This window comes from Rhinopithecus bieti, unplaced genomic scaffold (genome assembly GCF_001698545.2).
Source record: "Rhinopithecus bieti isolate Rb0 unplaced genomic scaffold, ASM169854v2 scaffold_27321, whole genome shotgun sequence".
NCBI lineage: Eukaryota > Metazoa > Chordata > Mammalia > Primates > Cercopithecidae > Rhinopithecus > Rhinopithecus bieti.
Window position 1 is genome coordinate 409,026 of NW_016812353.1, and position 24,755 is coordinate 433,780.

General features: G+C 41.8%; 1 protein-coding gene across 7 annotated transcripts in view; it reads left to right on the plus strand.

Annotated features, from left to right (window-relative positions):
• CEP85L (centrosomal protein 85L) overlaps positions 1–24,755 on the plus strand; it is a 248,283-nt gene that overhangs the window by 82,028 nt on the left and 141,500 nt on the right. The window contains exon 3 of one of the 7 annotated variants that reach the window (XM_017895951.1): positions 14,090–14,162. The exons of 5 other annotated variants lie outside the window; for them this stretch is intronic. The gene's annotated coding sequence lies outside the window, so the exon portion shown is untranslated. Of the gene's footprint in view, positions 1–14,089; positions 14,163–15,916; positions 16,050–24,755 lie in introns of those variants that run through there. One more of the 7 variants, XM_017895953.1, reaches the window with a different exon arrangement.

The window sequence follows — 24,755 nt, forward strand, 5'->3', positions numbered from 1 at the left end:
AAAAAAAAAAAAAAAAAAAAAAAAATAGACTTTCTTTTTTAGAGCAGTTTTTTTAGAGCAGCAGGAAAATTCATTGGGAGGTACAGAGATTTCCCCTATATCTCTTGTCCCCACACATGGACAACCTCCTCTAATATCATCATCTCCTACTAGTATAGTGTATTTGTTACAATTGATGAATCTACATGGACACACTGTTATCACCCAGTGTTCATGCATTAGGGTATCAGTCACCAATCTTTTTGGCACCAGGGTGTGGTTTGGTAGAAGATAGTTTTTCCATGGACCAGGGTGGGGTGGGGTGGGGTGGATGGTTTTGGGATGATTCAAGTGCACTGCATTATATTTATCATTAGATTCTCATAAGGAGTACACAACCTACATCCCTTGCATGTGCAGTTCACCGTAGGGTTCTCGCTTCTATGAGAATTTAATGCCACCGTTGATCTGACAGGAGGTGGTGCTCGGCTCCCCTCATTCACCTGCAGCCGCTCACCTCCTGCTGTGCAGCCGGGCTCCCAACAGGCCACTGACCGGAGCTGGTTTGTGGCCTGGAATTTGGGGACCCTTGCATTAGGGTTGATTCTTGGTGTTGTATATTCTGTGGATTTGGCTTTACTCACTTAGTAATATGCATTTAAGTTTCTCCATGTCTTTTCATGGCTTGATGGCTCATTTGTTTTTAGTGCTGAATAATATCCCATTGTCTGGATGTACCACAGTTTATCAACATTCACCTACTGAAGGACATCTTGGTTGTTTCCAGGTTTTGGCAGTTATGAGGAAAGTTGCTGTAAACAGCCGTGTGTAGGTTTTTGTGTGGACGTCAGCTTTCAACTCTGTCAGCTGAAGAGTGATGAGGTTTATAGATTTGGAAAGGAGAGCTTCATTTCTCACAAAGGTTTGCAGTCTGTGTAGGCCATTCTGACAGACAGGGAGGCATAGTCTCAGCAGAAGCTGAGAGATAGGCATTTCCAGGCAGGGTGGAATTGGGTGGGGTAAGGGTTTAAGATAGGAATTTATGCTGATGATTGGCCAGGCATACAGCTATATTCAACAGGTTACAGAAGGAGCCATGAATATTCATGAAGGAGATCCACACACATGTGTTTTAGGTTTACACATGTATGTAACATACCTCCCTTAATCACTTTGGGGTGGAGATTTAATATTTAAATGCATTGTAATTAGGTTATATATGTAAAAGGTGAAATGTAGGGAAGAAGTCTGTAAACTGTGAATCCTCAGGTGACTGGCCAAAACCAAAAGTCATTTATCAATAAGAAAATCTTTGTGGCCTAAAATACTTGTCATGTTGAAACTGTAAAAACAGGAGAGGGGTGTGTTTAGATGACTTGAACGAAGGGGTCTTTTGGACTTTTGTTTTCTCACACTGGCTTTTGAGAACATCCAGTGATTATTAGAAAGGGGGAGGGGGTTGGAAGCAAATGGATCATGAACAGCCTTTTGTCTTGCCATGGCTGCTAACTTAAAATTTTGGGATCTTTTAGCCAAAGGAGGGTCCAGTAGTCTGTCGGAACGGTTTAGGACTTTTATTTTGGTCTCCAACTCCCTTGCCTAAATACTTAGGAGCTCAATTGTGGGATCATGTGGTAAGAGTATATTTAGTTTTGTATGTATTTAATTTTGTATATTTAGTTTTGTAAAAAAACTGCCAAACTTTCTTCCAAAGAGGCTGTACCATTTTGCATTCCAGCAATACATGAAGGTTCTGTTGCTCCACATCCTACTTAGCATTTGGTGGTGTCAGTGTTCTGGATTTTGCCTTTCTAATACGTGTGTAGTATTTTGTTGTTTTAATTTGCATTTTCCTAATGATGTATGAGGTGGAACACCTTTTCATATGCTTGTTTGCTGCCTGTATATCATCTTTGATGAGGTTTCTGTAAAGGTCTTTATAAAGTCCATTTCTTAATTGGGTTGTTTGTTTTCTTATTGTTGAGTTTAGAGTTCTTTGTATATTTGGATGACAGGCCTTTATCGAACATGTCTTTTGAAAATAAAGACATCCTTTGGTATTGTGGAGGCTTGGTTCCAGGACACCTGATACCAAAATCTGAGGATGCTGAAGTCCTTTATATACAATAGTGTAGTATTTACATATAATCTACACACTTCTTCTGTATACTTTAAATCATCTCTAGATTCCTTACAATACCGAATACAATGTAAGTGGTGTGTAAATAGTTGCTATACTATATTGTTTTTAAAGTTTGATTATTTTTATTGTTAATATTTTTGATCTGTTGTTGGTTAAGTCTGCAGATGTGGAACCTGCGGATATGGAGGGCCTACTGTATTTTCTCTCATTCTGTGGCTTGTCTTATTCTCTTGGCATTGTCTTTTGCAGAGCAGGTGTTTTCTATTTTAATGAAGTTAAGCTTATCAGTTGTTTCTTTCATGGATTATGCCGTTGTTTTATCTAAAAAATCATTGCCATAACCAGTGCCATCTAGGTTTTCTATTATGTTATTTTCTGAGAGTTTTATAGTTTTGTGTTTTACATTTAGGTTTGTGATATGTTTTGAGTTAAATTTTGTGAAGGGTGTAAGGCATACCTTTTGTAGTTGTCCCACAATTCTTGGATATAATGCAATTTTTTTTTTTTTTTTTTTGAGATGGAGTCTTGCTCTGTTGTCCAGGCTGGAGTGTAGCAGTGTGATCTTGGCTGACTGCAGCCTCTGCTTTCTTCTTCTTTTTTTTTTTTCTTTTTTAAATAATCATGTTCCATTTTTGCCAGCCTTTTTTCTCTGTATTTTCAGTTTTAAGAGTTTCTGTTGACACATCTTCAAGCTCAGAGATTTCTGTGCTGAGTCCAGTCTACTAATGAGCCCATTAAAGGCATTCTTCATTTCTATTAGAGTATTTTCGATCTGTAGCATTTCTTTTTGATTCTTGGAATTTTTATCCCTCTGCTGAATTATCCATCTGTTCTTGGATGATGTCTACTTTTTCAGTTAGAACCTTTACCTTATTTATCATAGTTGTTTTAAATTCCCGGTCTAGTAATTCCAACATTCTTGCCATATTTGAGTCTAGTCCTGAAGCTTGCTCTGTTTCTTCAAACTATTTTCTTTTTTTTTGCCTTAAAGTATGCCTTGTAGTTTTTATTTTTTGAAAGCTGATTGTGATATACTGGGTAAAAGAAACTGGTGAACAGACCTTTAGTAATGTGATGGTAAGATGTGTGGGGAGGGGAAGTGTCCTATGATTTGGCCTCAGTGTTTTAGTGAGTCGGTGCCCCTGGGTTTTAACTTCACAAATGCTTCTCAGTTTTTTTCTGGTTTTACTAACTTGAGTGGGACAGAATGGCTACAGGGAGCTTTAGTTGGGTATTTCCCTTTAACCACCCGGAAGGCTAGAATTGACTGGAGTTTGTTATTTCTCTTCCCCAAGGTAAGTTAGGCTCTGTTAAAACTACAAAGAAGTTAGGCTCTGGTTAAATAGTTTCTCCTGAGGGCAGGCCTTCTTAAGAACAGAGTGCTCTGGTGTATTTCAAAATGGCCCCTTTTATCTTCCCTTTTCCGGAGTCATGAGGGGATTTTTCTCTGGTATTTGCTGTGAGAACCAGGTCAAACTCCTGGAAGTAAAACTCATGAAAGTGTGGTAGCCTTTTGACAGGGTCATTTTAGAATTTTTAACCTCAGACGTCTTCATACTCAGCCTCCAGCAATTAATTATAATTCAAGTTTTCCCAGCCGGGTCGTGTGTCCCACACAAGTTTCAAGCTCTAGTAATTGTATTATGTACATTTGCCTAGTTGCTCTCTTCTGTTTTGGGGGCAGCTGTTTGTACTGTGATCTCAGTTCTCTTTGGGATTTAAGAAGAGTTGTTGCTTTTTCACTTTGTTTAGCTTTTTACTAGTTAGATGATGACTTTCAAGCTTCTCACATGCTGGCCTGAAAACCAGGTGTTAATCCCTGTAAATTGACCAATTTTTCATATGCTTATTTTCCCACCTGTCTGTTTTCTTCAAATCATGAAGAAATGAAGAAAATTTCTTCAATCATGAAATGTCTCTTCATGCCTTTTACCCATGTTCTGATTGTATTGTTTCTTTTTTTTTGAGATGGAGTCTTGCTCTGTCACCCAGGCAAGAGTGCAGTGGTGGGATCTTGGCTCACTGTAACCTCTGCCTCCCAGGTTCAAGTGATTCTCCTGCCTCAGCCTCGTGAGTAGCTGGGATTACAGGCACCTGCCACCATGCCTGGCTAATTTTTAGTAGAGATGGGGTTTCACCTTTTGGCCAGGTTGTTCTCGAACTCCTGGCCTCAAGTAATCCACCCACCTTGGCCTCTCAAAGTGCTGGGATTACAGACATGAGCCACTGTATCTGGAAGTTTTCTTCTTTACTGTTGCATTTGAGAGTTCTCTATATATTTTAGATACTACTGCTTTGTTAGATAAGTTGTTTGCAAATATTTTCTTCCACTCTCTATCTTGTCTTTTTATCCGTTTGTAACACCCAAGGTTCTTTGCCTAGCCACACCAAAGAATTGGTGTGGTGGCTGACTGCAGCCAGTGACAGAGACTGGGACTGAGAGAGAGAGTTGTAGGTTTTATTGAGCAGAGTGAAAGTACAAAGCTTCCACAGCATGGAAGGGGTCCTGAATGGGTTGCCACTGTTAACTTGGATGATTGCCTTTTAAACTCTTTAAGGCAAGAGATACGTGAGGCAGGAAGCATGTTACAGGATCGAGAAACAAAGGCAGTAAATTATTTTGTGACGTGCCTTAGATTTTGAGAAAAACTGAAATTGCGACTTATGCTTACCTGTTCTATGTCCTTGCAGCTGCACAGCAAGAAAAACAGGATCTTATAGAACTTACAAACTGTTTACGAGGAATTGGGTCCACTGATCACAGAAAAATGGGCAGTTAATCTTTTCTTTAACTGGTTTCGGTGGTGGGGCACATAGGAAAACTTACAACTAAAATTGTTGCTGTTTATAGCTTTCTTGGGGAAGAAAGTACATAAGCAAATCCTTGTGTTAGGAATATTTTAAGCATATATCCTCAATGTTATTTATCCAGAACCGAAGTAAGTCCTGATACAGGAAATGAGTGAGTTTATAGCTTTCCAAGCCCCTACTCGACCCAGGAAGCCCAGCGGCATTGCCTCTCAGTCCCCGCTCTAAACAGGACACCCCAACTGCTGTTGGGACCTGGGCGATGACCACTCTAGCTACTTCCTGCTGGTTAGGGGCAAAGATGGGGCCCTGCTGTTGTATTATCCTCCAGAGGGGAACTTTTTAGGCCAGTCAAGAGACCAGTGGGTTGATCCAAGGGTCCTTGGTAGAAGCTGTGAGTTAAACTCATTTGAGGTTCCATTTGTAAGGCCATTTGTAGCTTGATGGCCTTGATCCTGGAGGAAACAAAGTTGACAAGGAGGTTAAAAATATAGGGCCCAAAGGCGAGTAATAGCAAGATGGCTGTTATAGGGCCTAGAAAGGGGAGAAGTCAAGATACTCACTGGTTAAATATACTCCAGGGTCCTGAGAGTTGGAACTCTTTCTTTCTACGTTCTATTCGTTGCCTTGGCTCCTGGACCTTTTTGGCAATAATTCCTGACTAGTTGATGAAGTAGCAACAATCTTACCCTAAGAAGAGGCAAGTTCTTCCTCTTTTAGCTGTTAATAAATCTGGGGCCCTTCGGTTTTGGAGGGCCACCTCAGTTAGAGAATTAAGCTAGCTTTGTAGGGTCATCAGGGAGTTAGCAACCCGTTCCATATCATCGTTTAATTCTTGTGATATTTTATAATATAATTGGACGAAGGAGGTTATACCTCCAATTCCAGTCCCAAGCCTGCCCGATATTCTGGCTCCTACCATAAAAGGGAGAATAGGAGCTTGTGCTTGGTGGGACTGGGGTATAAGGAGACTTTCCAACTCTTCTTCAGTATAAATGGACATGGGGGGTGCTAGAAATGAGAGAAAGCATAACTCTTTTGGGGTGCCATTTAGACATCAATAAGCTTAGCACAGATGAAAAAGATGTCTGGAGTTAGGTGAAACCTGAGGTAACCAGTATCCAGGATTGACATTGGGAGATGTTTCTATTTGGAGGCACGCTGAAATTTATACATGTGAGATTTGAGGCCTTGTGTGGCTGGCAGATTGGTGACTAGGGAGCCAATTATCCCGGTGTGTTTAGGACTAAGGTGGATAGGTTCCAATGTCCTATCCACCAGTAGGGACAGGGACTACTGGGAACATATGGTTGGAAATGCAAGGGAAGACACATCCAATAGTTAGTTGGATTGTCAGGAGAGGCCTCCTGCATTCCTGTGAGTGTGGTGTTAAATAGACTACAGAGATGGGAATGAGAGTCAAGAGTCTTTTGTAACCTGGAAAGGTCTAGTTTCTTATATGGACTTGGAGTGTTAGATGGTTGGACCAAGTTTTTAATTACTTGTTGGACATGTTTTTTGGCTTTATCCTGGACACCTCCTTCATCAGTTATACCCACACTGGTGTAATGTGTCCAACACTGGGTGGTCCCTGTGGCATCGGGACAGTTGGACGGGGTCATTTTTCCTTGGTGGTATGTACAGCCATTGTGGGAGCAGAGAGAAGCAACACTATAACATTCCTTTCTCATATAGGTGTGGGTAGTGAAGCCTGATTTAGTTTTAAAGAACATCCTTTCGAAGTTGACTGCGTCAGTGTTTCTGGGAAGGGGAGGAGAGCATGCATTAGAGAAGCAAGTGCAGCAGGGGAGGGATGAAGAGGTGTCAGAAGGAATACTTAGTATTGGGAGAGTTAAAAGAAGCTTAGAGGAGATCCTTATAAAGGGAGTCATGGCGCTCTGTAGGTGGAGCAGTAGTGGAAAGGAGGAGGGAAGAAGGAGTAAATTGTGTTAAAAGGAAGGACGCTAGAAGAAAGGTTGATGTGATCAGGATTTTTGTCCTGGCAGGAGCTACGGTATGTGATCCTACTGCAAAGAGTATGGTTAGTATACTGTTTAATGTGATGAAACAGTATAAGGACTCCATTAGAGAGAGCAAGGAGAGAGGTCAAAGATCATGTAGGTTTTCTACTTATCCTCTTTTAGGTAGAGATGAGTTTTTCTTCTTTAGGATTAACTGTAGGAGTCTTTTTAGCCTGGGGTGCTTCCTTCTGAAATAGGAGAAGCAGGGCCTCTAATGGCTCACAGGTGTATCAAGGCTGGTCTGGCTGATCTTGAGACTCCTGAGCTGATAGTCCCGTAAGTTCCTCAGGGGGTGTCCAAGGTGTAACTCAGGTGTGGTGAATCCAGGATTCCACTCCTGCCACCTTAACTGCAGTGGGGATAGAAAGGATTACCGAGTATGGTCTCTCCCACAAGGGATCCATAGATGGGAAGGTAGAGGGGAGGGACTTGACCAATACTAGATCTTCTGGTTGGAACAACTGTCTTCCTTTTTTCCTGTCACACCCTTTGGGTAAAGTTTTAAGGTTTTGTTGATATTTTGCTAGAGAAGTTATATCTTTGACCAAATTGGCTGTTTCCTGATTGAGCAGGAGGTCATTTGTGAGAAAAGGCCATGCGTACAGCATTTCATATGGACTGAGCCCCATTCTGTGAGGGGAGTTTCGGATTCTTCACAAGGCCATGGGCAGGAGAGTGGGCCATGGGAGTTGCTTTCTCAAATGCCTCCTTAGTGTTTCATTTGCCTTTTCGACCTTCTCTGAGGATTGTGGCCTCCAAGCACAGTGAAGGTGATGTTGTATTCCTAGTGCCTTGGAAATTCCTTGAGTTATTGTAGCTTTTTTTTTTTTTTTGAGACGGAGTCTTGCTCTGTTGCCCAGGCTGGAGTACAGTGGCGCGATCTCGGCTCACTGCAAGCTCCGCCTCCCGGGTTTACGCCATTCTCCTGCCTCAGCCTCCTGAGTAGCTGGGACTACAGGCGCCCGCCATCTCGCCCGGCTAGTTTTTTGTATTTTTTAGTAGAGACGCGGTTTCACCGTGTTAGCCAGGATGGTCTCGATTTCCTGACCTCGTGATCCGCCCGTCTCGATCTCCCAAAGTGCTGGGATTACAGGCTTGAGCCACCGCGCCCGGCCGAGTTATTGTAGCTTTAAAAGCTGGACCATTGTCACTCTGTAAGCTTTGGGGAAGTCTGAATCTAGGAATTATTTCGTGAAGTAAGATTTTGACTACTTCTTGGTACTTCTCTGTTCTGCAGGGGAAGGCTTCCACCCAATTTGTAAAGGTATCAACACAGACCAACAAGTATTGAAATCCCCTTGACTTAGACATATGGGTGAAGTTTAACTGCCAGTCCTGTCCAGGATAGTGCCCTGTTTGTTCCCCGAGAGGGGCCTTATGATGGACCAAGCGATTATTTTTTTGGCACACCTTGCAGGTCTTGACTACCTGCCGGATGGTTTTGAGAAGGTTTGGCCCTGTAAGTAGGGATTTGGCCATCTTATGGGTACTTTCAATACCTATATGAAAAGTTTGGTGGAGGGTCTTAAGTATTTTCCACTGGCTGGCTTCAGGTATGAGCACCTTTCCCTCTTCTGTCGCTAACCACCCTGAGGGGAGAAAACTATGTCCCCGCGAGAGTCCCCATTCTGTTTTGGTTGGGGAATACTGGGGCTTAACCTCCTGGAGGGAGTTGCTCCATGCTAAGGGTCCTTCCATGGACGTTTCTAAAGGGAAGTCCTGCTTAGCAGCAGCTTTGGCCTCAGCATCTGCTCAGCGGTTTCCTTCTGCTGCTCCTCCTTCACCTTTTTGATGACCCTGGCAGTGTAAGACTGCCACCTCCTTGGGTTTCTGCATTGCATGCAATAATTTCATGATTTCCTTGTGGTACTTAATGGGTGTCTCCCCGGAGGTTATAAACTCCCTCTCTTTCCGTGTTGCAGCATGGGCATGTAGAACTAGATAAGCATACCAGCTATCTATCTACACATTTATTCTTTTTCCTTCTCCCAGTTCTAAGGCTCAGGTAAGTGCCACTAGTTCTGCTAACCGGGTGCTGGTCTCTGGGGGAAGAGGCTTACTCTCAAGTACTGTTGCGTTGCTAACTATGGCATAGCCTGCCCTTTGTACCCCATTTTCTATAAATGAACTTCCATCAGTATACAGGTTGAGGTCAGGGTTAGTTAAGGGGACTTCTGAGAGATCCTCCCGGGCAGCATAAGTCTGGTCGATAATTTGGTGGCAGTTATGCTCTATTGGCTCCACATCCTCTGGGAGAAAAGTGGCAGAGTTGAGGGCTGCACATGTGCATATTTGAAACACTGGTCCTTCAAGGATTAGTGCCTGGTATTTGAGTAGGTGGTTATCTGAGAGCCACAAATTTCCTTTAGCATTTAATATGCCACTTACATCATGAGTAGTGCAGACAGTGAGATCCTTTCCTTGTATTATTTTGATAGTCTCTGATACTGAGATGGCCACTGCTGCAGCCACGCATAAACAGTGAGGTCAGCCTTTTGCTACTACGTCAGTTTCCTTACTTAGATATGCCCCTGGTTGTAGGGCTATCCCATGGGTCTGAGGAAGAACTCCAAGAACTATTCCTGCTCTCTGTCCGACATATAAAGATAAATTTTGTCCTGTGGGGAGACTTAGGGCTGGAGCTTGTACTAGGGTCTGTTTTAAAGTTTTGAAGGCTGCTTCCACCTCTGGTTCCCATCCTATTAGATGGGTGTTCGCCCTCTGGGTCTCCTTTATCAGAATATAGAGTGGCCTGGTCATCCCACTGTATCCAGGGATCCACAGTCGGCAAAAGCCGGTGATTCCAAGGAATCCCTGCACCTGTTTCAATGTCTCAGGGCGAGGGTAAGCCAGTATAGGCTGACTTTGTTCTTTGCTGAGGGCCCTAGTTCCTTTGGCTAGGATTAGGCCTAGATATTTAACTTGTTGTAGGCAGAGCTGGGCCTCTGACTTAAATACCTTGTACCCTCTATTACCTGGAAAATTCAAGAGATCTAGAGTAGTCTGCTGATATGAGGTCTCCAAACTGGTAGCCAAAAGTAAGTCATCCACATATTGGAGGACTAGAGTGCCTGGACTTGAGAATTGGCCTAGGTCTTAGGCCAGTGCCTGACCAAACAGATGAGGGCTATCCCTAAACCCCTGGGGCAAGACCATCTATGAAAGTTGGGACGTGTGGTCTGTAGGATCCTCAAAGGCAAAGAGGAACTGGGAGTCAGTGTGCAGGGGAATGCAGGAGAAGGCATCCTTGAGGTCCAGAACTGAACCATTCTGCTTCCTCTGGTACCTGAGAGAGCAGGGTATAGAGGCTGGGTACAGCAGGATATAAATGAATTACTGCTTCATTGATGATTCTGAGGTCTTGCACTAGTCTCCACTGACCATTTGGTGTTTGTACTCCTAGGATTGGGGTGTTGCAGGGACTGTCACATTTTCTCACTAAGCCTTGAGCTTTTAAATGCCTGATAATATCCTCTAGTCCTTTATGAGCTCCAGGCCTTAGGGGATATTGCCTTTGATAAGGAAAAGTGGTGGGGTCTTTTAGCCTAATTTGAACTGGATGGGCGTTTTTTGCCCTACTGAATTGTCCTTCCAATGCCCAGACTTCAGGGTTGATTCCCTCCTCGAGTAAGGTGCAACAAACGGGTAACTTGTCTCCCCGTATTCATGTAGATAATAGCTCCAGCTTTGGCTAATATGTCCTTCCCTAATAAGGGTGTGGGACTCTCAGGCATGACAAGAAACATGTGAAAAGAGCAAGGTCTCCCAATTGCAGCTGAGGAGGTGGGAGAAATACCTGGTTACAGGCTGTGCTAGGATTCCTCGGATGGTAATGGATCTTGAGGATAACCATCCGGGGCAGGAGATTAACAGTGAGAAGGCCGTGCCGGTGTCCAGGAGGAAATCGATTTCCTGGCCCTTAATGGTTGAGCTTACCTGGGGCTCCGTGAGGGTGGTATCAGCTGACGCTTGCCCCGGGGACCCTCAGTCCTGTTGCTGAATAATCTGGCTGGGGGCCTCTGGCCCAGAGAGCCTTCATTATCTGGGGCAGTGCACCTTCCAGTGATTTCCTTGGCATATTGGACATGGGCGAGGGGGCTGTTTGTTTTTTGTTGGACAGTCTTTTTTAAAGTGTCCTTGCAAACCGCGCTGATAACAAGCCCTACCAGACGATTGTCCTGCTCCATTTTTTGTGCTCTTTGAACCTCCAAGGTTTGCTCGTCTGAGGGCCATGACCAAGGCTGCGGTCTTTCTCTTATCTTACTTTTCCCTTTTGGCCTGTTCCTCTCGGTCCTTTTTATAGAACACCAAGGTGACCAGGTTTAATAATGCCTCCAAATTTTGTTCTGGGCCTAAGGCAGACTTTTGGAGTTTTCTAATATCGGCTGCTGATCGGGTGATAAATTTATCCTTTAGAATAAGTTGGCCTTCCAGGGAATCTGGAATTAGGGAGGTATACTTTCTTAGAGCCTCCTGTATCCTTTCTAGAAGAGCTGAGGGGTTTTCCTCTTTTCCATGTGTAATTGTGGATAGCATTGAGTTGTTCATAGGCTTCTTCCTATTCTTAACCCTTCCAAGATACAAGTTAGTAAATGCCTGCGGCTTCAGTCTCCATGATCTGAGTTGGTATCACAGTGAGGGTCTACAGTGGGGACCGTCTGTTGTGGTCTCCTTCTCCCCTGGGGCCATTCGATGTGTTTACCTGGCTGAGATACCATAAATCCCTAAAATGCTGGGCTGCCACTAAAGCTGCCTCCTTTTCAGTAGGACTTAAGGTCTGATCAAGGAGCAACATGATGTCACTCCATGCTAGATCAAAGTACTGCCTTAACCCTTGTAAGACATCTATATAGTTATTGGGATCATCTGAGAATTTCCCTGTGTCTGCCTTTATTTGTTTTAAATCTGAGAGTGAGAAAGAGATATGCACATGAGTGGACCTAAATTCTCCTCCTACTGCTTGTAAGGGACATAGTTTGGGTGCCTGGTTTGCAGAGTTTACATTTTCTTTTCGGTGTGCCTCTAACACTTTGGTGGGGCTGCATGGAGGAGAGTCAGTGGGGGAGGAGAGTGGGGCTGAGGAAGGAGGCCCTGAGTATGGAGGCAACTGTGGGTTTTTGTCATTTGGGCAAATCTTGCAGGCTTGGCATACAGCAGTATTGTCACGAAGGGCAAAGCAAGCCTGTACGTGAGGGACTTCACTCCATTTACATTCCCGTTTACAGAGAAGATGTAGTTGTAGAATGGTGTTATAATTAACACTTCCCTCGGGGGGCCAAGTTTCCCTGTTTTGTGAGGAGTACCGAGGCCAGGCATTGGTGCAGAAGAACATCAGCTGCTGCTTTTTTAAGGTCTCAGGGTCGAACTTGTCCCATTTATTCAGGATACATCTTAAGGGAGTGTCTGGTTTTGAAGGTGTGGTGCCCATCTGGAATTTTAAACACAGGTATACCCGCACACCTGGTTAATCTTAGGGACTCATCTTCCCCTTAGGGCACCCCCTCAAGGGTCAAGTCCAATTGTGCTTGGAGCGCATGGTCGTCCCTGAGCCTTCCATTTACTGGATTTAACCATGCTTACCGGCAGAATGGAAATCGTCCTTGCCCCCTGCCGTGCACCCATTGACCACTAGATGGGGCATGAGGACTGTTGGATTTATTGTGGCCCCTTGGCCAACATGTCCTATCTGTTCCAGGGTGGCAAGGCCTGGGTCAGGGTAACCACTGATGCTTGCATGCCAAGGCCCAAAGGCCCAATTTACGCGGGCCTGGCCATAAAGCTGTCCTTCAAGGAGGAATCTCTGAATTAGCAACAGGAGGCTTAGTAAGCTCAAAAGGGGTGGTTGATGTCCTCTAGGCCAGGGTCGAGAGAACAACTGCTGTATTCTAGCCTTTTGTCCCCACTTTACATCACAGGAGTAAGCCCCCCTCTTAAGGTGGTACCAGTATCCTGTGTCTCAGATGACTATATTTTCTTCCTTCCAATACCCATGATGGAATGGTTGAAATAGCAATTCAACTGCTCTAAGGGGCGTACCCACACACCACAGATTGTACTTGAGAGGCACCAAAAAAAAAGGGAAGTTCATCTGGGGAACAAGGAAGGAAATGTCCTAGGGCCTCTACCATCCACATGGAAATTACAGATCTGTCTTCAAATTGTCCTGATGTGGGAGACCATACATAGTGGTGGGAACTGGCCTTTCAAAGTGGCAGTCAGATGGCAACACTGCCTAAATTCCGGAGAGCACCACGGACAGGGAACGTCTGGATGCCACCTTAAAAACTTAAGGCTCCTACATAGGGATTCTTGGTCCTGTCTAGTGGGAATAATCTTGCTTACGAGGTGAGGAAAGAAGTCTAACCGGCAGATATTTGTACCCAGAAGGCAGGGGTCAGAAGATGTGGCTGTCTCATGCTTAGTAACCCGTGCTGTGGGAGCCTCTGGTGGGCCGTGGTCTCAACCAGGATATCTGGGAGACCGTGACGTTTGCTGAGCACTCCCGGGTATACTTCTGGACCACCACGGAAAGTGAAAGAGTTAGAACTGGTTCCGGGCAAACCAATGTGCCCGACTTCAAAGGGTCGGAGGTTGTCAGAGAACCTTTCCCAGAAAGCGTGACACCCCTGTCTTTAGTCCTGTGGTCATGCTAATTACCTTTAACTGGCCGACAGGTGCCCAGTGTTTAGCTTCCAAATTCTAAGGAAGGACAGGACAGAATAGCAAGCGAAAGAGGTCCGAGGGTACTCACTGCGTGGTGATTGGGATACTCTTCCTGGAGTCTCCTGGCTGACTCGCCAAGATGTAACACCCAAGGTTCTTTGCCTAGCCACGCCAAAGAATTGTTGTGGTGGCTGACCACGACAAGTGACAGAGTCTCGGACCGAGAGAGAGTGAGCTGTAGGTTTTATTGAGCAGAGCGAAAGTACAAAGCTTCCACAGCGTGGAAGGGGTCCTGAATGGGTTGCCACTGCTTGCCTGGGTGATTGCCTTTTAAACTCTAACGCAGGAGATACATGAGGCGGGAAATATGTTACAGGGGCAAGAAACAAAGGCAGTAAATTATTTAGTGATCTGCCTTAGATATTGAGAAAAACCGAAATTGAGACTTATGCTTACCTGTTTTATGTCCTTGCAGCTTCACAGCAAGAAAAGCAGGACCTTATAGAACTTACAAACTATGTTTACAAGGAATTGGGAGGATACATAAGGTCTGCCGATCACAGAAAAACAGGCAATTAATCTTTTCTTTAACTCTGGTTTTGGGGGAGGGCACACAGGAAAACTTACAGCTAAAATTGTTGCTGTTTATAGCTTTCTTGGGGAAGAAAACACATAAGCAAATCCTGGTGTTAGGAATATTTTAAGCATATATCCTCAATATTATTTATCCAGAACTGCAGTAAGTCTTGATGTAGGAAATGAATGAGTTTTACAATTTTCTAAGCCCTTACTTGACCCAGGAAGCCCAGCTGGCATCACCTCTCACTTTCAATTGTACCTCCTACAAAGTGCAAGTTTTATTATTTTTAAAATTTAATTTTTATTTTTTTTTAGAGACTGGAGCTTGCTGCGTTGCCCAGGCTGGTCTTGAACTCCTGGGCTCAAGTGATCCCCTCCTACCTCAGCCTTTCTTTTTTTCTTTTTTTTGAGACAGTCTTGCTCCATTACACAGGCTGGAATGCAGTGGTGATGTCACTGGAGTGCATGGCTCACTGCAACCTCCGCCTCCTGGGTTCAAGTGATTCTCCTGCCTCAGCCTCCTGAGTAGCTGGGATTACAGGCATGTGCCACCATGCCTGGCTAATTTTTCAACTTTTAGTAGAGACAGGGTTTCACCATGTTGGTCAGGTTGGTCTCGAACTCCTGACTTCATGGTCCACCTGCCTCAGCCTCCCAAAGTGCTGGGATTACAGGCGTGAGCCACTTCACCTGGGCTTTTTTTTTTTTTTTAAAGACAGGGTCTTGCACTGTTGCCCAGGCCAGAGTGTAGTGGTGCAGTCTTGACTCACTGTAACCTCTGCCTAATGGGTTCAAGCATTCTGCCTCAGCCTCCCAAGTAGCTGGGTTTACAGGTGCCTGCCACCACGCCTAGCTAATTTTTGTATCTTTAGTAGAGATGGGGTTTCACCATGTTGGACAGGTTGGTCTCAAACTCCTGACCTCAAGTGATCTGCTTGCCTCAGCTTCCCAAAATGCTGGGATTACAGTTGTGAGCCACCATACCCAATCTCCACCTCAGCCTTTTGAGTAGCCGGGATTACAGGTGCATACCATCATATCTGGCCACCGAGCACAAGTTCCCTGTCCCACCCCCTTTTTTTCCCGTTTTTTTGAAGATAGTCTCACTCTGTCACCCAGGCTGGAGTGCAGTCGTGCTATTATGGCTCACTTGCAGCCTTGACCTCCTCATCTCAAGTGATCCTTCTGTTTCAGCCTCCCAGGTAGCTTTGGTTACAGGCTTGTGCCACCATTCCTGGCTTTTTGTTTGTTTGTTTGTTTTGTTTTTTTGTAGGGACAGGGTCCTACTATGTTGCCCAGGTTGGTCTCGAAGTCCTGGGCTCAAGTGATCCTCCGGCCTTTGCCTCCCAAAGTGTTGGGATTACAGACGTGACCCACCATACCTGGTCTCACGGAGCACAAGTTTTAAAATTTGAAATTCACTGTACTGTTTTTTTTCCCTTTATGGTTTGTGCTTGTTATGTCAAGTTTAAGAACTCTTTGCCTAGTTCTATGTCTTGAAGATATTTTCAAAGATATTTTCTCATTTTTTTCTTCAATATTTTATCATTTTATGTTTTATCTTTGTGATCCATTTTGAGTTAATTTTTTATATGTGTGTGTTTAGGATTCCCCAAGGCTTTTCCTAGACTCAATTGATTTTCATAAAGAATCACAGAACTTAAAGTTGTTATACTTATGGCTTGTTACAGCTAAAGGATACAGATTTATGTCAGTGATGGAAAAAGAAGCAAAGGACAGGGTCCAGGAGACACCAGGCCCAAATTTATAGTTGTCCTATCACTGTGAAGTCATGTGCACAGAGTTTATTTCTTCCAGAAGTGATGTATGAGAACATGTGGAATACTGAAAACTAGGTAAGGTCATCTGAGCTCTGTGGTGTCCAGGGTTTTTTGGTAGGTGAAGTATGTAGGTATGGTTGACTGCCCTCATGGATGACTTCCATCTGCAGCCATCCAGCTGATGCCATTTGGTCCAAGGCCCCCACAATTAATCACATTATTAGCATAGACTATATGGAGTGGCCTAAAACCTCCAGGTAAAGAACGACTTTCTTACTAGGCTGGACATTCCAAGGGCTTAGAGGTTACATTCTAGGGAGCTGGGCAAGGGCCAAATATTTCTCGATTGTACAAGGTGTGGGAAACCCAGACTTGCTGAGTTAATTAATCCTTATTGCACAGTGTGAGACATAGACTGAGTTGTTGTTTTTTTTTCCTATTTACTTTTTGGGTAGAGTTATTATGTCTACTGTATCGTTTTTCAAATTGTGTTAGCTCTTCTAGTTTCTTTTCCTTTCTATGTAAGCTTAGAATATTGAAGTCTCGGTATTTGGTTAAAAAAAGGAAAAAAGAAAAAATAAGCTTAGAATAATCAAGGTACTGGAAGTAAAACTCATAAAAATTATGAGTTTGTACAAAAAAGAATACAAGAAAATCTTCCTGGGAATTTGATAGGAATTGTCAGATTGGGGAGAAATAACGTCTTTTCTTGGTGAGTTTTCCAATCTATGAAGATGGTGTCTTCTCCATTTATTTAGATTTTTTATTTTGCTCACCAGTGTTGTATAGTTTTTAACATACATTTTCTATACATACATTGTTAGATTTACACCTAAATATTTTATGTTTTTGGAGTGATTGTAAATCGTATTATATTTTCAAGTATTGAGACATAGAACCCAGAAATAAATTTAGAAATGCGTTTATAATATAGAAATACATTTGCTTTTAAGAGTATAAATTTATCTGTCTGTCTGCCTGTCTGTCTGTGTATCTGTCTATCTGAGATGGAGTTTTGCTCTTGTTGCCCAGGCTGGAGTGCAATGGTGCGATCTTGGTTCACTGCAACCTCTGCCTCTTGTGTTTAAGCGATTCTCCTGCCTTAGCCTCCCGAGTAGCTGGGATTACAGGCATGTGCCACCACCAGCTAATTTTTTTATTTCTAGCAGAGGTGTGATTTCTCCATGTTGGCCAGGCTGGCCTTGAACTTCTGACCTCGGGTGATCCACCCGCCTTGGCCTCCCAAAGTGCTGGGATTACAGGTGTCAGTCACTGCGCCTGGCCACATTTGCTTTTTGTATATTTATCTTGTGTTTGTTACCTTGCTGAACTCACTCATTAGTTCTAAGAGTTTGTTTTGGAAGTTTGAATGTAGATAATCACATTGTCTATAAATAAAGATGGTTTTTCTTTCTGATTTGTTTGCCTTTTGTTTTCTTCTCTGGACTTCACTGCAGTGACTAGAAGAACATCCAGCACAATGTTGAATGAATAGTAAAAGTGGATATCCTTGCCTTGTTCCTGATTATACAGATACAGCATTCAGTCTTTCACTGTTAAGTAGCAGTAGTATAGCTGTTAGCTGTAGTTTTTTATGGGTACCATTTATCAGTTTGAGGGTATTTTTTATTCCTAGTTTGCAGAGGATTTTTATTATGAATGGGTATTGGATGTTGTCAATTTTTTTCCTGAGTGAATTGATTTGATTTTCTTCTTTAGTTTGTTGATATGGTGGTGCATTTTATTACTTGATTTAAAAAATGTTCAACCAGCTTTTTATCCCTGGAATAAGCACTACTTGGTCATGGTATATAATTCTTTTTATATGTTGCTGAATTTTGTTTATATTTTCTTAAGGATTTTTTTCGTATGTATCAATAAGGAATGTTGTCCTGTAGTTTCTTTTTTTCTTTGGTAGTCTCTTGATATCAGGGTTAATACTATAATACCTTTATAAACGAATTGGGAAACGTTATCTTAGTTTTTGGAAGAGATTGTATAGAATGGTGTTGATTCTTTTTTATGCGTTTATGAAAAAGAATTTTCAGTGAAATACTCTGGGCCCAGATTCTTTTTTTTTCAATTCTTTTTTTTTTTTTGAGACACAATTTTGCTCTTGTTGCCCAGGCTGGAGTACAATGGTACGATCTCAGGTCGCCACAGCCTCTGCCTCCTGGGTTCAAGCGATTTTCCTTCCTCAGCCTCCTGAGTAGCTGGGATTACAGGCGTGTGCCACCACGCCTGGCTAAGTTTTATATTTTTAGCAGAGACATGGTTTTGCCATGTTGGCCAGGCTGGTCTTGAACTCCTGACCTCAGGTGATCCATCCTGCCTCAGCCCCCCAAAGTGCTAGGATTACAGGCGTTAGCCACCACACCTGGCAAATGGGCCCAGAGATTATTAATTTTTGAAATTTTAAAATTATGAAATCAGTTTCCTTAATAGTTATAAAGTAATTCAATTTGTCTGTTTCAAATTGGATGAGTTGCTTTTGTTTTTTAGAGGAAGTGGTTGATTTCACCTAAATTATCAAATTTATGTGTGTAGAATTGTTTATAACATTCTCTTATTATTTGTTAGATGTCTGCAGGCTATGTGGTAATGTCCCCTGTTTCATTTCAGTTATTGTTTTTCTTTTTCTTTCCTTTTTTTTTTTTTGAGATGGAGTTTCACTCTTTTTGCCCAGGCTGGAGTACAATGGCGTGATCTTGGCTCACTGCAACCTCCGCCTCCCTGGTTAAGCGATTCTCCTCCCTCAGTCTCCTGAGTAGCTGGGATTACAGGCACACACCAGGATGCCTGGCTAATTTTTGTATTTTTAGTAGAGACGGGATTTCTCTGTGTTGGTCAGGCTGGTCTCTAACTCCTGACCTCAGGTGATCTGCCCACCTCTGCCTCCCAAAGTGCTGAGAGTACAGGTGAGCCACCGTGCCTGGCCTCATTTCAGTTATTGTTAGTTTGTGTTTTCCCGCCTTGTTTTTCAGTTTTGGTAGCAGTTTGTTGATTTTACTGATCTCTGCAAAGAACCATCTCCTGGTTACATTAATTTTCTCATTTGTTTTCTGTTTTCAATTTCAGCGATTTGTGCTCTTTGTTAGTTTCTTTTTTTCTACTTGCTTTTGGTCTGTTGAACTCTTCTTTTTTTCTAGGTTCTTAGCAGATTAGATTACTGATTTGAGAGTTTTCCACTTTTAAAATATGCTATTATAAATTTTCCTCTCAGAACTGCTTTAGCTGTGTCCCACAGATTTTGATATTTTATATTTTCATTTTAGTTCAGTTCAGTGTATTTTTTGTAATTTACCTTATGACTTCCTCTTTGCTTCTCAGGACTGTAAGTGTGTTGTTTAGTTTCAAAGTGTTTGGAGATTTTCCTGCTGTATTTCTGTTATTAATTTCTAGTTTTTCTGTTGTAGCTAGAAACACTTCATGTGATTTCAGTCTTTTAAATTTGTTGACATTTGTTTTAGGGCCCACCATATGGTATATTTGATATATGTTCTGTGGGTACTTGGAAAGAATGTGTATTCTGCTCTTGTAGTGGGGGAATGTCCTATAAATGTTGATTAGATCTTGTTATGTTGAGTTCTGTATACTTGATGATTTTCTGTCTAGTATTTCTCTCAGTTGTTGAAAGACGAGTGTTTAAAAATCTACATTATTATAGATTTGTGTATTTTTTTATTTCTATGTTTTTGCTTTATATATTGCAGCCACATTGTTTGGTGTGTACACATTTAGAATTGCTATTACTTCTTGGTGGATAGGCCCTTTTATCATTGTATAATGTCCCTCTCTGTCTTTGGTAATTCTCTTTTCTCCAAAGCTTACTTTATTTGATAGTAATAGAGCCAACATGCTTTTTTTGTTAATGTTCACATGGCATATGTTTTATATCCTTTTACATACAACCTATCTATATTATTATTTGAGGTAAATGACTTCTAACGGCATGTAGTTGGGTCATGGTTTCTCATCAATCTTCTGTACCAATTTCTATCTTTTAACTGGTACATTTAGAGCATTTATATTTAATGTAATTATTTATGTTAATACTTAAGTCTTTCTATTTGTCTCCATTTCTGTTTTCATTATCTGTCTTCCTGTGGCTTACTTGAACATTTTTAGAATTCCATTTGGATTCATCTGTGTTTTTGAGTGTCTCTCTTTGTGTAGTTCTTCTATTAGTTGCTTTAGGTATTTTTATATACATTGCTCTTGGTACATTAGATATACATATGTATCACAGTTTACTGATGTTATTTTACCAGTTTGAGTGGAGTGGAGAAATCTTACCACTTTTTATATCCCTTTAGCCTCCCTCATTTATAATAAAATAGTTTCACATATTTCCTCTACATACGTTTATAACCACATCAAACACCCGTCAAACATAATTTAAGAAACTCAAGAGCAGAAGGAAAGCCTATTTTATTTATTCGTAATTTTGTTTCTTGTGTTTTTTCTTCCTTTGTGATGTTCCAAGGTTTCTTTTTTTATTGCTTCCTTTCTGTTTAGAGAACCTCCTTTAGTCATTCTTCATTCGTTTAGATCTCCAATGACAAATTATCTTAGTTTTCTTTTAACTGAGAATGTCTTAATTCTTTGAGGATAATTTTACTGGGTACACATTTCTAGTCTGACACTTCTTTTCTTTTACCACTTGAAAATATTTTTCTACTTCTTTCTGACCACTGTGATTTCTGATGACAAATCTGCTGTCATTTGAATTGTTTTGTGCCCTCCCTCCCCCGTTGATAAGTTGCCTTTTTTTTTTTTTCTGGCTGATTTCAATATATTTTTTTTTTTGTTTTTCTTCAGTTTTCAGAAATTTAATTATCATGCACCTTTGGGTGGATTTCTTTGGATCTTGTAGTTGAAAGTGATGGGGCATTGTCTCCTTATTGCCAGGTGGAGATGTAAGTCCCAATTTCCCACGTGGCCTTTGCTGATACTTGAGGGATAAGGAAGAGCACCTTGTTACTGCTGGGTAGGGGTGAAAGTCCAGAATTCCCAGGTTATCACCACTGACACCACAGTGTGAGTTGCCTTATTACTACTCAGTGATGGTGAAAGTCCTCAGTCTCAACCAGGCCTCCTTTGATACCACCTAAGGGTAGAGTGGAAGGGGTGTCCCTATATTGCTAGACAAGTGTAAAGGCCCTGTCTCCCTACTTGGCCTTCTTTAATACTATTATGGTGGCACTTTTAGGGTGTTTTATTACAGCCTGGCAAGTTTAGAAGTCTAGGTACCCTACTTGGCTTTTGTTAGCATGGGTGTAGGTTCCCAAAAGATAAAATTGGTATTATGAATTTGATGAAGAGCTTGAGCTGCATTTAAAACCTGCTATTACTTATTATAGTTATCTGTACAACCTTGAATAATTTCGCACTTCTTTGAGCCTCACTTTAAAAAGAAAAATTTCTAAATTGGAGATAACTCTATGTGTGGTGATGATTTAATACGATGACTTTTAAACAGCTTAGCACAATTTGCATCATTATCATTGCTTAAGAAGTGATTCTTGTTCTCCTTCCTTGCTCCCTTATGTTTTCTTATGTTTCTCTTCTCAATTTTTTTTCCCTAGAAATGTTTCCTAACTGACTTATCTGAAGTGATATTTCTACTGCCACCCTCACAATTTTGTGCCTGCTGCTTTATTTTGGGCTTGCCTATTGTTTGTATCATAGGACAGGAACTGGTTTGTACTGGGTGTTCAATTTTGTTGAATGTGACAATGAACATGTAAACTCTCAGTTAAGGTTCCTGTTTCTACCTACGTTTTTTTTTTTTTTTTTTTCAATCCTGGTTTTGAACGTGGTATTTCTGAGGTTGCAGTGTACATTCTTCTGTTCTGCTTAACACCCTTTGTTTTCTGTTGTCAGGAATTGTGTTCTAATCTCTTTCGCTTGATGGTCCCATATTGTTCACTGGTGTGGGTTTCTGTGTTTTACTTTTTGTTATTTCACTGGGTCTTGGAAGGGAGGGAATATACGTGTATATACTCAGGCAGTGATCTTGAACCAGAAATCCTGTCATATAGGTGTAAGTGAAAAAGAAAATGAAGAGAAAAAGAACTTGAAAAGAGATTGTCAAACTTGTCCTTAATGTCAACTACTATTATGTATTTCTTCTCATTTTTCTTGATTTATAAAGGTAATAAATACACATTTACAAAAGCATAAAGGTGAACATTGTTTTAAAAGCAAATTCATATTTCAGGTATTATTCATGGATTTGAAAAATTTGACTCCACGTAGAATTATTTTGAAAAATTATATGAAGCAAAAAAAGAAGTCTGCCTTTATTTCATTTCCTTCTTTAATTCTTGCTTTTCAAGAGGTCGCCAGTGTTACTAATGTGTTGTATGTTCTTCTAGACCTCTTGCTGTTCATTTATTCACATACACACAGGCTTTTAAATAAACTGATCATTTCATACATGTTTTATGATTTGCTTTCTTTGGGATTTCTTTAAAAAATAATTTTTATTTTGAAATGATTCACATAATCTAATTCACACCACCTGAAGTTCCTAGAATTAGTTTATTCTCCAAGGAGATTTAGCCATTAAGATAAGCTTAGAATTAGGTTTGATCTCCATGGGCATTTAAAGAAGCAAAGAAGGCTTTTGTGGGAGCCTTTTTTCTGTGTTGGAAAGAACACATATAATTAATAAAAGTCCTGCCAATTTATGGTATATGAGCCAAACATATCAGAGAATAAAACAAAAACCTAGAATTTCTGTTCCACCATTTGGCAAAAATACCCCCATATACATACATACATGTTTATATGTATAACACATTTCTGTAGCAGGCATATATTAACTTAATTTTTAAAAACACATGCATATATGGACATTTAATACGTGATATAAAGATAGCATTTTAAAGCAGTAGGGGAATATTAGGCCTGAAAAAAGTGGTAGTAGATCTCTACCTCAAACTATAACAAATTTGAGATGAAATAAAGAACTATTGATTTCCTTTAAAATCATAAAATCTAGGAGATATGAGATTCGTTTTATATTCTTAGTTCAGAAATGTTTTTTTTTTTTTTTTTTTTTTTTTTTTGAGACAGAGTCTCGCTCTGTCACCCAGGCTAGAGTGCAGTGGCACAATCTTGGCTCACTGCAAGCTCCGCCTCCCGGGTTCACGCCATTCTCCTGCCTTAGCCTCCCGAGTAGCTGGGACTACAAGTGCATGCCACCACGCCCAGCTAATTTTATGTATTTTTAGTAGAGATGGGTTTCACCATGTTAGCCAGGATGGTCTCAATCTCCTGACCTCGTGATCCGCCTGCCTCGGCCTCCCAAAGTGCTAGGGTTACAGGCATGAGCCACCGCGCCCGGCAGAAATGTTCTTAAGTCACAAAACATTTAATAAAAATTTAAAGAAATTGAACATTGATAAAAGATACGAAATAAAAAAGACACATACTGGAAGCAAATGTTTGTAATACAATTGACAAGGAAATAGAGTCTCTGGTGCCTAAAGAGCTCCTGTAGGCTGCTCTGTCTATAGAGCAGCCATCCTTTTATTCCTTTACTTTCTTAATGAACTTGCTTTCACTTTTCCTTGTGGACTCGCCCTGAGTTCTTTCTTGCATGAGATCTAAGAACACTGTCTTGGGGTCTGGATCAGGACACCTTTCCTGTAACATATTTCTGGTGACCATAGAAGGGACTATACTCGCAGAACCCCTGACCCAAAGGCTAACTTTCTGGGTAAGTGGTGGGATCCAGTAACATCTTTCTGGCCTCCACGGAAGCGACTATACTGCAGAAACCCCTGACCCAAAGGCTAAATTTGGTTAAGTGGTGGGGTCTAGTAACATTTTTCTCATGAACCACAAAAGGGACAATATTGAGACCCCCGACCCAAAGGAGACAGACTGCAGCACTGATTGGACAACTTTGGGTAAGTAGCAGTGTACCTGGGTAAAGATGGGATTGGGTTAGAGGCCCAACTTAGGGGAGTTAGAGTGTCTCCTAAGACAGAGTAGGTTAGAGGACCCTCTTAATAAAAAGCAAGGGTGCTTGACCGACCTTGGGTTAGAGGCCCAACTTAGGAGGGTTAGAGGCCCCTCTCATCACTATTGCATGTTAACTGCTATTCTCTTTGGATTAATCTGCCTTGTACTCTTTGCTATGGCTATGGGTGGAGGATTAGGCATGTACAGGATTGTGGGACATGGGGAGCTTTTTCCTCCCTAAAAGGGGAAATGAGAGCTGATGAGACTGGCTGGAAAAGATTCCTTTGGTACTGAGAAGCAGCCGCCTGAACTTTTCAGTGTTGTTGCAGTGGGTGGGTCTTTCTCTGGCCTCCGTAAGGTCTTCATCTTCCCCACCCTGCCATAGGCAATACTTTCCTTCTCTACTTTTCCTTTCCTATCTTTTCTATTACTCAGGGTGACCATCTTGCCCAGAGACCACGTGTTGAAACTCCAAGTTGGAGTTTGGATTAAAGATGATGGGGCCCATCTAGGGGCAAATTTAAACCTTGCCAGTTTGATACTGGGTGCTAAGCAGAGTGGCTAATGTCTGTGTTTTATCACATGTGTTTTGCTCTGGCCAGAACGAAAAATATAATTTTCCTTTATGATGTGGCTTGGCCCCATGGCTATGGTGCTGCAAGCTGGATCACTAAGGCTGCTCAGGGAAAGGGAACTTAGAAGCCTGGCATGCCAGCAAAAGGGTAAGAATTTCTTACCAGTCAGATTTCAGGCTTCTGTCTCTCTGCAAATGGTTGACTGAATGCTTAAAAAAAAAAAAAAAAA